Source organism: Zalophus californianus, chromosome 10 (assembly GCF_009762305.2).
Source record: "Zalophus californianus isolate mZalCal1 chromosome 10, mZalCal1.pri.v2, whole genome shotgun sequence".
NCBI lineage: Eukaryota > Metazoa > Chordata > Mammalia > Carnivora > Otariidae > Zalophus > Zalophus californianus.
The window spans coordinates 76,719,511-76,731,704 of NC_045604.1; positions in this window are offsets into that span (position 1 = coordinate 76,719,511).

A 12,194-nucleotide genomic window follows, 5' to 3' on the forward strand; every position below is an offset into this window, starting at 1 on the left:
ATGCAGAAGTGAGGGGACCACAGAGGGTGTTGCTCCGGGTCTCCAGGAACTGCCACCCCACACTGCCAGTCAGCCTGGCTAGAGGAGCCACCAACAGATGCTCTGCCACGGAATGTGTTTACCTGCCGTCCTGGGGCTTTCCAGAACCTGCTGTTGCTTCCCCTGTCAGGCTGGGAGGGCCTCCCGGGGCTGATCACTCCCCTGGGCCTGACTCCAGCGGCCTGGGCAGCGCCAAGGTCCAGCAGCAGCCCGTGGTCCTTGCACCCTCTAGTGGCCGTGGGGAGAAAAGGGCCGCTTGGTAACAGATCCGCGGAGATCGGGGAGCTGGGAGGTTGTCCCCGCCGACATTGCAAAGTCAGACTCTCCTGTCCCTGAGCTACCAGGTAAACAGAAGAGACAATTCAGAAGAACGGAGGGCCCCAGTCAGACCTCTTTTCTCTGGCGCTGAATAAATGCACGTGTCCATGGCCTCGAATAGATTGCTCCAGACAGATTAGCTGTGAAGGGAATCTTGCTTTCTCATTGTTTTTTCTTAAGACTCTATTATTTTTTGTAGAGCAGTTCAAGGTTCACAGCAAAATTGAAGGGAAGCTACAGAGATTTCTCATACATCCCCTGTCCCTACACCTGCACGGCCACTTCTCAACATCCCCGCCAGAGTGGGGCATTTGTTATGGTGGATGAGCTTCCATGGACACATCATCATCCCCCAGAGTCTGTCGTTTTCATCAGGGTTCACTCTGGATGGTGTGCATTCCGTGGGTTTGGACCATGCATAATGACATGGGTCCATCATTGCAGTATCATGCAGACTAGTTTCACTGCCCTGAAAATCCCCTATCCCTCCCTCCCTCCCTCCCCAAACCCTTGGCAACCACTGATCTTTTTTACTGTCTCCATAGTTTTGCCTTTTCCAGAGGGTCACATAGTTAGAGTCATGCAGTATGCAGCCTTTTCAGTCTACCTTCTTTGACTTCGTGTTGTGCATTTAACGTTCCTCCGTGTCTTTTCATGGCTCAATACTTTCTTTTTAGCATTGAATAATATCCCATCATCTGGATGTGTACAGTTATCCATTCACCACCTACTGAAGGACATCTTGGTTGCTTCCAAGTTTTGGCAATGATGAGTAAAGCTGCTCTAAACATCTGTGTGCAGGTTTTCGGGTGGACATCACTTTTCAACTCATTCGAGTAAATACCAAGGAGTGAGACCGCTGGATCATATAGCAAGAGGATGTTTCCTTTTGTAAGAAATCTCCAAACTGTCTTCCAAAGTGCCCATACTACTGTGTGCATCCGCATCAGCAAAGTAGGTGAGTTCCCGTTGCTCCGCGTCCTCGCCAGCATTTGGCGTTATCCGTGTTCCCGAGTCTGGCCATTCTTTTTTTTTTTTTTTTTTTTAAGATTATTGATTATTTGACAAAGAGAACAAGGGAGCACAAGCAGGGGGAGCAGCAGAGGGAGCTGGAGAAGCAGGCTCCCCGCTGAGCAGGGAGCCCCACACGGGGCTGGATCCCAGGACCCTGGGATCATGACCTGAGCTGAAGGCAGACGTTTAACCGACCGAGCCACCCAGATGCCCCCTGAGTCTGGCCCTTCTAGCAGATACGTAGTGATGTGTCTCTGTTGCTTTTCTCATTGTTTTTCACCATAAAATCAAAGATCGATTCTCATGAGTTAAAAACAAAAAACAAAACAAACAAAAAAACCAACTCTTAGTTGACTACTGGGAAAGTGTTCTCTAGATACATCTGACATGACTTTCCCTTTTGCAAGTGGCTCCCTATCACCCAAAGTGTTTCTCAATCTGGAGCCCATGGAACACCAGAGGGCTTCAGAGAGAGAATCCTCTGAAATCGTCTGTTAAACTGTTTGAGTGGATTGGGGGAGGAAGAGTGTCTTCATCAGCTGCTAGTAGGGGGTCTCTGACTCCAACCCCCCCAAAAGTTTAAGAAAATCGCTGAAAATCCTGGTTTCTTAGCATAGCCTCTCCCTCCCTCATGATCCAGCCTGTTCCTACCTCTGATCACCTTCCAAAACCAAAAACAAATAAACAAAAGTCACCCTCCTTCCTTGCCTGCTGTATTAGCGGGGAGAGGACAACTGTGTAAATCAACCCCCACATCTCAGGGGCTTAACCCCCCTCCTGCCACACACACACACACACACACACACACCATGCCTCAGCCTGCCTTGGCCCTGATTCCATTAGATTAATGCTCCTCAAACTTTAATGTGCCGTCAAATCACTGTGGGACTTTGAGAAGATGCAGATTCGGAGTCAGTGAGTCTGGGGTGGGGCCCGGGATTCTGCATTGCTGACAGGTACCCTGGTGATGCCAGTGCTGCTGGTCCATGGACTGAACTTGGTGGAAGCAAAGAGTCAGATGCCTCTCACCTCATGTCCGTAGCCCCCCGTGCTTTCCTCCATCAAATCACCATGTGGCTGACATGGTTTATTCCTGGGGCTGTCTCCCAGTCTCCCCGAGACCAGGCAGCTGCATCTGTTCATTGTTGGGACTCCTCCAGGCTGAGCACAATACCTGGCCCAGAGTAGGAGCTCAGGGAATGCTGTGGTGTGAATGATAGATGAGTCTCCTCCTTTGTAATTTGAGCTTCCCCCTTCTGGCCTCCTGGCAGAGCCACAGTGGGGTTGGGGGACGATTTGAAATTGCCAAATTGATCAGCGGCCGAGCTGGCCCCTTGAGGTACTCTACGATGCTAGAGGAACTGGGAAAGACCCTCTGGGTTCGGGATCCGAGGTGGGCTTTGCAGCAAGTCCCCCACCCCCCTCCACCAGCCCCATCCCTGGACTTTGCTTCTCACAGAGCATCCCCTGGTCTCAAGATGCTGTGTTTTTGATTTCTGTTGTTACAGCAGTGACTCCCACCACAGAAGGGGTACCCCCCTCCTCTTGCTGACTGGGATACCTGTGCTCAGGGGAAAGCCTCTTGGCCTCATGCTGTCTAGGCCACTTTCCTCAGAAGCAGACCTTGTGACAAAGATTTGTGGACAAGCATTTTTTTTCAAGAAGGGCTCTCCAGAGAAAGCAGTAAGGCTGTCTCACGCTTCGGACTTGTTCTGGCCTCAGATTCCTTGGGTTCAAATCCCAGGTCTACTTATTGTCTGCCTTGGGTCAGACACAGATTTTCCAAGTCGTGGTCCTGTGAGGATGAAATGAGCTGATGTGTGTGAAGTACTTAGCTTGTGGCGATCAATAATGAAGATGAGCCATATCTACATTTAGCCCTTCAATAACCAGGGGTTAGGGGCGCTGACCCCCCCACACAGTCAAAAATCAGCATATAACTTTTGACTCCCCCAAAACTTAACTACCAGTAAACTCCTGTTGACTGGAAGCCTTCCGATAACACGGTCAATGAACACATATTTTGTATGTTATTTTTGTTGTATAGTGTATTTTTACGATGAAGTAAGCTAGGGAAAAGAGAATGCTGTGAAGCAAATCATAAGGAAAACACATTTCCAGGACTGAACTATATTTATTTATTTATTTATTTATTTGTTTGTTTGTTTGTTTATTTATTTATTTTTAAGATTTTATTTATTTATTTGACAGAGAGACACAGCAAGAGAAGGAACACAAGCAGGGGGAGTGGGAGAGGGAGAAGCAGGCTTCCCGTGGAGCAGGGAGCCCGATGCGGGGCTCGATCCCAGGACCCTGGGATCATGACCTGAGCCGAAGGCAGACGCTCAACGACTGAGCCACCCAGGCGCCTCTGAACTATATTTATTGAAATAAAAATTCACGCATAGGTGGACCCACGCAGTTCCAGTCCTTGTCGTTCAAGGACCAGCTGTCTATGGCAGGAGACGCTGTTCTCCACTGAGCATAGGAAGAGAATGGGGTTGGAAGTCAGACGGACTTGCCCACAGCCACATGGCCTTCGCTTCCTGAGCCTCAGTTTCTTTGTCCGTGAGGTGGAGCTGAGTAGGCTTCATTGAGATGATGTATATAAGGCAGTGAGCACAGTGCTCATGTGCATTCAAAACGTGGTAGTTACTTCGTTTGAAGGATAATTGGCATATAGTAAAGGGCACATATTTTAAGGGTACCTGTTGGTGAGCTCGACATATATACATACACCTACAACGCCATAGCCATGATCAAGAGGGTGAGCATCTCCATCCCCCCCTCATGTCTTCATGTCCTTTGTCACCCTCCCTCCCACTCTGCCACCCCCATACCCCACACCCCCACCACCCCCTCCAGACAACCAGTAGCACCTGCCTCCAGTGAGGGAGAAAGTAAAACAAAGTGTTTGCTCCTGGGAGCTGCTAGTCTCCCCAGTGGCCTGGTAGCTCACACAGGTATTAGGGCTGCGGAAATGGACATTCTCAAGCCATCCAGAGGTTAAGCAGACATTAGCCCGTCTTAAAGTAAGTGTGTTGGAGAGAGAGAGATGACACCAAGTGCAGGGGCTTCCAGGAAAAGCATCTCTGATTAACCAAAACATCTATAATACACGAGTCAAGGAACTGCAAACTGGCTTGGAGGTTTAGAGGGGGAATAGTCAAATGTGTTCTTCTTCTTCTTCTTCTTCTTCTTCTTCTTTTTTTTGATGGGCAGCAAAGCAAAATTTATTGAGCGATAGTACAAACCTCCCAAAGAAGGAGGGGACCTGAGGGTTGTCCTCAAAGTTGTTCTGATGTGATCTGTTTCACACTAAAAACTCATCTGCCTTGTCTTTGGAGAGAAAGAGGACTTTTTCCCTGGTAGTGGTGGGAATTAGTAACAGGCAGAGGGAGAAGCAGGCCCCCCCGCCGAGCAGGGAGCCCCATGCAGGACTCGACCCCAGGACCCTGGGATCATGACCTGAGCCGAAGGCAGACGCTTAACCGACTGAGCCACCCAGGCGCCCCATAACCTACTTTATATTCGTATCTGCACTGAGAAATGTCCGGAAGGATACACACCAACATGTCAATAGTGTCCGTATGTCTGGCAAGATGGAATAGGAAAATGGTAGGAAAACCTTTTATTTCTTCATTGTTTGAGTATGTTACGCTGAACAAGTACTATTTTTGTAATGAAAAGTTTCCTGTTATAAACATTGCCTCCATGTCATTAAGTCTTTGAGGAAAACATGATTTTCAGTGACTGCATGATATCTGAAGGGCTGAATTCGGGTTGGGGATTAAATCCACTGCCTGCCTGCCCAGCCAAGCCCGACTCCTGGTTTCTCACTGGGTGGGAGTCCTACTGGAAAAAAGACTCATACACAGGGGAGGGAAGATACTCTCAGCTCCTTTTCTTGCATAACGGATGCAGAGACGTGGGAATAAATCAGCCAGGCCTCTTCTGCTGAGGAATGAGCATGAGGTGCTCTGCTTTGGCACACCACGTTAAGCAGGTATGATGAAATCGCAAGCAGCTGGACAGTGGAAATAAGGAATTTGGCATCACCAGAACATACTCTAGGATATAGGAGGATCGTCCACCCCATTGTTCTCAATCCCGACTGCACCTTGGAATTACCTGGGGAGCTTAAAAAAAATCCTGATGCCTGGATTCCATGTCCAAGGAGTCTGGGGCGGGGGGGTACGATTTAATGCAGAGAAGAAAACACAAACGAATGGAGGCTTTAAACCGCAAGCATCCTATAAATTTGGGTTTGGGTCCTGACTTCACCTGGACGTCACAGGGGCCAGACTGTACACTGGCCAGATTTCATGACCTCCCTGATCTGTAATTACCTGTAACATGGGGCGGGGGTGGGGGGGCAGCAGCAGCAGCGTCTCCAGAGACTTCTCTTGCTCTGAATTCTCCAGCCACACTGGACTTCATGTCCCCAGAGACTGGCACTTCTCAGGTCTTCATGATTCTACCTGGACTCTCTTCCCTGAGTGGCTCACCTCCAGTCCGTCTTCAATATCCAGTTCAAGTATCTCTTGCTCTGAAAGCCCTTGTGAGCACACGTAGTTCCCTCTTCCTCTTGCTTGTGGCAGAGACCACTAACTACACCCTCGTATTCATTCTTTTCTGATTCCTTTAGTACTAGATTCCTGAGTGATAACTGAATACACAGACACTCAGCGGAAGGCTATATTTCTCACTTGATTGAATTGTGGCTAAAGGAATGTGAGTCCTGTGATGTCCAACTTCTAGGTCATGGCCTTAAAGGAAAGAAGGGTGCTCTCCATTTTCCTTCGTGCTGTCTGGAATGTTAGTGTGATGGCAGGTGCTAAAGCAGCCATTTTGGATTATGAGGTAACAATTTGAACCCCTGACACCGAGGAGCTGCCCTATCAGTCCTGGACTGAGGTAAGTTAAATAAGAGAGAGAGAGAAAAAAGTTAAATGAGAGAGAGAGAGAGAGGATGAGAGAGAGAGAAACTTCTGTCTTGTTCTCTCCCCCATTATTTTGACCTTTGTTGCAACATCCAAACCAATATCCTAACTAACACACCACTCATTCCCTGGCTAATATCTACTTACTCTTCAAACCTCAATAAAAATATCACTTCCTCGGAATGCCTGCGTGGCTCAGTCAGTTAAGTGTCCGTCTTGGGCTCAGGTCATGATCCGAGGGTCCTGGGATGGACTCCAGCATCGGGTTCCTTGCTCAGTGGGGAGCCTGCTTCTCCCTTTCCCTTTGCCTGCTGCTCCCCCTGCTTGTGTGTGCTCTCTCTCTGACAAATAAATAAAATCTTAAAAAAAAAGATTTAAAAGAATCACTTCCTCAAAGAAGTCTTCTCTAATATCTTCATATCTAAAATAGGTCCCCCTTCATACCTATGCCTCCATCTAGTGTGCTAAGTATTTTATATACACTATATCTTTGAAGTTTTTCAGATCTTAGGAGGCAGATCCTCATTAATCCTATTTTACAGATGAGAAAGTAGAGCCACAGAGAGATGGTCTCCTAGGCTAGTCTGATTCCAGGGCCCATTACTACAATATACAGGCCACAAATGCAGGTGTGCAAAAGCAATTACTTCCTTAGTGTTCTAGAATTCAGGTTCACCCAAACCCCAGTCCTTCCCGGGACTCCCACCCCTCTCCGTGGTTGTGCCGTGGTCTTGGGGTCTCGCCCATTGCCGAAGTGGCCCTCTGCCATTGAGCCACACCAGTTGCCATGGAGACTCCCACCATCTTGGTGTATGTGTCTAAGGCTCTAGACTTCTCTGCTGCTTCTACATCCTGTTCAGGGCTCCAGGAAGCCTGGCTTCATTCGTCACTCTGCCACTTGCAAGTCCTTTCACCTCTCTGGGCTTTGGCTTCCTCACCTGTGAGATGGGGATGGAAGAATCTGCAGTCCCTTTTGCTGGGGTGCACCACCCAACCAATTCCTCCCCAGTATCTTGCATCCTACCCCCTAGCTCTGCCCAAGGCAGAGCCCTCACTTCTGAGACCCACAGACCTCTGCTCCCACCACTTCTTTTCCTTCGCCCTCAGCCAAAGGAAGTCTGTTTCTGCCCTGGATTGAAGCACCACCCTTATTTCTCTTTCTGCCTTTGGCTGTCTGACTTGACCAGTAAATCCATTTTACAGTAAATCCATTTTCCTTTTTTTAGGAAAGCCATTTATATGCTTAACGTACATAAAAGGATACAATGAGGAGTCTTCCTCCTTCCTCCTTCGCCTGTCCATTTCCCTCCAACTCCTGACCCCGATGTCAACCTTGTTACCAACTCCTTTAGTCCTTCCAGAGACAATCCATGCAGATCCTAGCAACTAGTTCTATATAGCCTCCCTCTCCCATGTGTGCACACCGTTATTTAAATATTTTTTTAAGAGAACTTTTTTTTTTAAGATTTTATTTATTCATTTGACAGAGAGACAGAGAGACGGCGAGAGAGGGAACACAAGCAGGGGGAGTGGCAGAGGGAGAAGCAGGCTTCCCGCCGAGCAGGGAGCCCGATACGGGGCTCGATCCCAGGACCCCGGGACCATGACCCGAGCCGAAGGCAGACGCCCAACGACTGGGCCACCCAGGAGAGATTTTATTTTATCTATTTGACAGAGAAAGAGAACGTGAGAGAGGGAACACAAGCAGGGGGAGTGGGAGAGGGAGAAGCAGGCTTCCCGCTGAGCAGGGAGCCCGATGCGCGGCTCCATCCCAGGACCCTGGGATCATGACCTGAGCCAAAGGCAGACGCTTAACGACTGAGCCACCCAGGCGCCCCCGTTATTTAAATTTTTTGAGGGAAATTCCAAACACACACCAAAGTCTAGGGAACAGCATAATGACCCCACCCTGTGCCCATTGCCCGGTATCAACCACTTCCACTCACGACCAGCCTTGTGTCATGTGTACCCCCACCCACTAGATTAATTTGAAGCAAATCCTAGACACTTTAGTATTTCATTCATAAATATTTCAGAATGGACCTCAAATATATAAGGACTCCTCAATGCAATAAAACATCAGTGTTCAAATGTCCCAGGTTGTTTTACTGTTTGTTTGGATCAAGATACAAATAAAGGGCCTATGTTACAATTGCTCCATGTGGCTAAGTCCCTTTTGATATTGGTTCCTTCCATCTCTGCTTTTTTCCCTTGTAAGAGTTTGCTGACTGCATGCGCAGTTATGTCACTTCACATACTCCTCTGTTCCCTGTGCTGCCATCACGTTGGCACTTAAGATCTGACCCGCATGACAAGGCTCCTGGCGATGCAATCCATGCCAGGCTCTCTCACAATCTAGAGATCTAATGGCTTCATCAGAATCAGATTCAGATTTTGTGCCAGACTGCTTCCTCAGGGTGGTGCATGCAGCTTGTCCGTCACACTGGATACTGTTAGTGCTCTTTGCCTCCATCTATTACTAATTCATTAGCAGTTGAAAACCGTGACACTCTGACTGCATCTATTCCTCTTCCCGTGTGAGGTGGAATCTTCCCTTAATCAACTCTTTGCTAGGGCGCCTGGGTGGCTCAGTTGGTTAAGCGACTACCTTTGGCTCAGATCATGATCCTGGAGTCTCGGGATCGAGTCCCATATCAGGCTCCCTGCTCGGCGCGGAGTCTGCTTCACCCTCTTTCCTCTTGTGCTCTCTGTCTCTCATTCTCTCTCTCTCAAATAAATAAGTAAAATCTTAAAAAAAAATCAATTCTTTGCTTATCCTCGGAACTAGAAGGCAGAACAAATGCTCATTTCTTTGCTTTCATTTACCAGTTTTCAAAATCATGAGTTAGTTTATTACCATGTGCCAAGGTGAGGCTTTTTTTTAAAGTATGATTATGAGTTTATAGATTTATTTTTTTAAAGATTATTTATTTGAGGGGCGCCTGGGTGCCTCAGTCTTTAACCGTCTGCCCCGCATCGGGCTCCCTGCTCGGCTGGGAAGCTTGCTTCTCCCTCTTCCACTCCCCCTGCTTGTGTTCCCTCCCTTGCTGTCTCTCTCTCTGTGTCAAATAAATAAATAAATAAAATCTTTTTAAAAAGTAAATAAAGATGATTTATTTGAGAGAGAGAGAGCACGCACAAGCAGGGGGAGGGGCAGAGGGAGAGGGAGAAGCAGACTCCCCGCTGATCACAGGACTTCATCCCAGGACCCTGAGATCATGACTAGAGCGGAAATCAAGAGTCAGATGCTTCACCCATTGACCCTCCCAGGCACCCCAAGTTTATTGATTTAAATATATTTGCTACATTTTAGCCTGTTTGAGTTATCCTTATTGCTACTCAAATCATCCCCTCTTTGGCCTATGGAAGGCTCTTGAACTTGGCACCTGAGATGATTTGATAGGACTCCAGTCATCTTTGATAGCTGCCATGCTCACCTTGTATACTTTCTGCTCCAGACCTAAGATCAGCCATTTCTCCACGGAGCCATCTGAGCACTAGGGTTATACAGCTCTGTTTTCCACACACACAAACTCAGGCGAACTAACCAAGCCCTTCTGCATCTTCTTCATAAGATGGCGTATCTTCGATACCGTTCCACATACGTACTTTCAACTTTGGAAAATGAAAGTCCCAAAGATTCCTTCTATGTTGTCCCCTACTACATCTCTCCCCCCTGAGGCAGTGAGCCCCAGGCTTACTTCAGTGTGAATTCAGAGAAGAGGAAGGGGGAGATCCAGGGAGAGAACTCAGGGTATATAAAGTGCATAGCATGTGAAGTAGGTGGTAGATAAATAATTACTCTCATCCTTCTTATTTGCTCTTTCCTCACATCTTTTTTTTTTTGGAAGATTTTATTTATTTATTTGACAGAGAAAGACATAGCGAGAGAGGGAACAGAAGCAGGGGGAGTGGGAGAGGGGAGAAGCAGGCTTCCCGCGGAGCAGGGAGCCCGATGCGGGGCTCGATCCCAGGACCCTGGGATCATGACCTGAGCCGAAGGCAGACGCTAAATGACTAAGCCACCCAGGCGCCCCTCTTTCCTCACATCTTTAAAAAAATACCTTTCAGGGCGCCTGGATGGCTCAGTTGGTTAAGCAACTGCCTTTGGCTCAGGTCATGATCCCGGAGTCCCGGGATCAAGTCCCGCTTCGGGCTCCCTGCTCGGCGAGGAGTCTGCTTCTCCCTCTGGCGCTCGCCCCCTCATGTACTCTCTCTCTCTCTCATTCTCGCTCTCTCAAAAAAATAAATAAATCTTTAAATAAATAAATAAATAAATAAATAAATAAATAAATAAATAAATACCTTTCAGGGGCTCCTGGGTGGCTCAGTTGTTAAGCATCTGCCTTTGGCTCAGGTCATGGTCCTAGGGTCCTGGGATCGAGCCCTGCATCGGGCTCCCTGCTCGGCGGGGAGTCTGCTTCTCCATCTCCCCCTCCCCTGCTTGTGTTCCCTCTCTCACTATGTCTCTGTCAAATAAATAAATAAAATCTTTAAAAAAATAAAAATAGGGGCGCCTGGGTGGCTCAGTTGGTTAAGCGACTGCCTTCGGCTCAGGTCATGATCCTGGAGTCCCAGGATCGAGTCCCGCATCGGGCTTCCTGCTCAGCAGAGAGTCTGCTTCTCCCTCTGACCCTCTTCCCTCTCATGCTTTCTATCTCTCATTCTCTCTCTCTCTCAAATAAATAAATAAAATCTTTAAAAAAAAAATAAAAATAAAAAAATACCTTTCAGTTCAATGATTCTTAGGAGCATTAACACAACTACTTCTTATTGGAGAGGGAAAAAAATGCACAGAATCCAGTGGTTACACTGTAAGACACATTGCTGAGAAATGCCTTCTCTGATCTCATGCAACTCGGTGGCTTGCCAAAATTGCTGGCTCTGTTTGGGTGCTTGAAGAAAACAGCAGTCTGTCCATCTCCTGTTCCTCAGAGCCTCCTAGGACTTGCTTTCATGCTCCAACATTAGATTTTGTCGCCGCAGTGCAAATTTGAGTCCTGGAAACTCCTCCGGGCTCTCTATTCTCCCTCCACACCCAACCCCTCCCTCCTCATCTTGTCAGCTTCTGACAGGTGTTAGAGAGAATCTGAAGTTCAAAAAGGCAAGTTCGTGGAACTAAATGCCAAAGAGCCTTGTCATCTAACTTTCCTGTTTTTGGTAGAGAAATGGGTGCTGAGAAATATTGCTGTGTGGAAGGAAGAACAGTGATCCTGGTCATTGAGCCTTTGAATCGATCTTGTGTATATGGTGTGGATGCAACTTTCGCATGTGGTTATCCAGTTATCCCAACCTGTTGGTTGGCCTGCCTCTGTAATTGGCAGTTCCTCTGTGTTGCAGTGTCTCTGTGAATCTGTTAGATAAATATCTTTGGGGGGCGCCTTGCTGACTCAGTCAGGAGAGTGTGCTACTCTTGATCTCGGGGTTGTAGGTTTGAGCCCTACATTGGATGTAGAGATTACTTAAAAAAACTGGGGCCCCTGGATGGCTCAGTTGGTTAAGCAGCCGGCTCCTGTCATGATTTCAGGGTCATAGGATTGAGCCCCAGGTTGGGCTCCAAGCTCAGCAAGGGGTCTGCTTGAGGACTCTCTCCCTTTGCCCCCCTTCGAATAAATAAATAAACCTTTAAAAAGATTTAAAAAATCTTTTTAGTGTCATGTTTCTAATGTACAGTCAAGACTGAGATTCACTTTACTGAATCGTTATCAAAATTATTTCACTAATTATTCTTATGATTTCTTTTTTTTTTAAGATTTTATTTATTTATTTGAGGAAGAAAGAATGAGAGACAGAGAGCACGAGAGGGAAGAGGGTCAGAGGGAGAAGCAGACTCCCCGCCGAGCAGGGAGCCCGATGCGGGACTCGATCCCGGGACTCCAG